Genomic DNA, 2,636 nt, shown 5'->3' on the forward strand with positions numbered 1-2,636 from the left:
ATATTTTAGAATGGAAAATAAATTGAGATATGTAATATTACGTGCTACCCTTAAAATATTCATTTAATTTGCTAGTTATAGCTCTGTTGCATGAATTTAGGGCATAATGAGGACTTTTTAAATGTAAGTGAAGAATTCTCCTAACCCTCATGAAGGTAATTTGAGTCTCCTTTTTTACCTACATTCATCCCTCGTTCCCCGATACTCACTGGGGGATTGGTTCCAGGACCCCCGAGGACATAAAAATCAAAGGATGCTGAAGTCCCTGATATAATATGGCATAGTATTTGCATATAACCTACACACATCCTCCCATATACTTTAAATCATCTCTAGATTGCTTATAATGCCTAATACAATGTAAATGCTATGTGAATAGTTTTTATATTGTATTGTTTTTTATTTGTATTATTTTTGTTGTACTTTTTATTATTTTTTTATGAACATTTTCTATCTGTGGTTGATTGAGCCCTCAGATTCAGAACCCGTGGATGTGGAGGAACAACTTTCAGTCTCTGAACCCACACTTAACTCAATTTCCTGTGGCCAGTTACACTCCTCAAAAATTAACCCAACACAAGCAGAGAACCCTGGGCACCCTTTTTTTTATGTGTTTTTTTTTGTTTGTTTTTGGCAACTGGCCCATACTGGGATCTGAATCCTTGAACTTGGTGTTATAACAACATGCTCTAACCAATTGAGCTAACTAGCCAGCCCCCCAGGCATCTTTAATACATGAAAAAAGCCAAGTCTTTTTAAATCAATGAATCAATATTTAAAGTCAAGCATTAAAAATTCTGGAAAAGGTCAACATGTTACATCTGTGTTGACTACAGGTTGAATAAGAAAGCCCACCTTGGATAAATGTACACTCCAAATAAATAAATTGACAGCTGCCTACGTGATAAGAGAGCCATGGAACAGTTAAACAGTTAAATACATTTGTCTCGTGGCAGCTGATTATTAAATGTTCATAGGCTTTTTAAAGTAACCTTTTAGCCGAAGAAAAAGAAAAGCAAGCAGTAGGAACAGAATTTCTTTTCATGATTTACTGGTTGAGCAATGAGTTTGTTCATCGTATTTTATCTGTTTAAAATGTTTATATTTAAAAGTAAGATGTTTGAACAGTATTGGGTTATCTTCTGGTCCACGCATCACATAACATGTACCTTTTAAAACTGAAGTTTTAAAACCTGGGTTTGAAGAAAAGAACAGCCACCCTTCAGCAATTATACAAGACAAAGGAACTTGTGTGTGTGAAGACGGAATGTTATTTAGCCTCTTCAGTCAGCTAGGATGGGTCTAGCCGGAGGAAGTTCTGAAAGAATGGAGCCTGCTTACAGTGCAGAAGAACACCACGCAGGGTGCGAAGGATGGCTTTGGAATCTATCCAGACTTCCTTCTAAAGTAAAAATTTAAACAGCTGTGCTTCAGAGATGGTTATGCACAATTCTCTTAAGATAGAATGTGTGGATGTTTCATATCCCCTTAGTCCTTGATGCTACACTTTTATTCTATTTGTGTTTTAGGGTAGAGAAACATTTGTGAATTTTGGAAAAGCGCCTTAGTTACAGTGGGCTTGTTGACTGAACATTTTGAGAATACTGACATTGATTTTCCTAGGGCAAAGATGATAAAATCTACAATTCAGAGAAATTAAAAAAAAAAAATTAGGAGCCTGACCCTTAATGTTTTTAACTATGGAGGAATTGGAGATATTATATTTGGCAGCAGAAATTTTTAAAGGTTGTGGAATTGTAGTAGAAAATATTTCATGATTTGAAAAAGGGAAACCATCCTCACTTCCCAGCCAACAGCAATGTGTGTTCTTCTATTGCAGCACAGCTTTGTGAGCTTTCCAGGCTACAAAAAGGGCTAGTAACTGTACTATACAGAAAGAATGATTTTCAGAATATAGTGAAATTAAAGGACAAGATATATAATAGCTGGATGCTGGGGGTTATTGTCCTGTTTGTAAATAGCAGTACCCTAAATTTCTAATTAATTTTTCATTCTTTTAACATGTGGGACTGACAATATTTCTAAGCCATTTGTCATTATGTTCCACCATTAAAATGTGAAAGCCTGTATTTATAGCATTGGCTTTATTTCAATGCTGATTTTATAAATTGTAAGCCTGCCAGTGTACATTAATGTTGATATATTTCTTTAATTTTTCATCTTATTGCATATTGGAAAAATATAGAGGTTGAATGTAGCTTCATTACATAACATTGATACAGTTTACTAGATGAAAACTGTTACCTATTGCATGCACTGCATGTGTTAAATAGTAAATAGCTTTTGAGATGGAAAAATAAAGAAAATTAATGAACTTATTCTGAAAAAAATTATTCAGATTATTCAAATCATTCCAAGATTCATATGTTTTGGTCATTTACAAGATCAAAAATAAAGGTGATTCTCAGGAAGTTTGCTGATGGTTAAAATTAGAAAGACAAATACCAGATCTTAGCACTACATTCAAGAAATGAGTCCTGATCTGGATTTTGTTCTACCGCAGTAACATATTTTAATCTCAAGTTATATTTGCATGTATTTTTCACCTATGTTCTTTCATCCCTCACAACTCTAAGTGGTAAAATATTATTTCTAATTAATGAAATTTTTCACTT

The sequence above is a fragment of the Galeopterus variegatus genome, unplaced genomic scaffold (genome assembly GCF_000696425.1).
Source record: "Galeopterus variegatus unplaced genomic scaffold, G_variegatus-3.0.2 Scaffold2027, whole genome shotgun sequence".
NCBI lineage: Eukaryota > Metazoa > Chordata > Mammalia > Dermoptera > Cynocephalidae > Galeopterus > Galeopterus variegatus.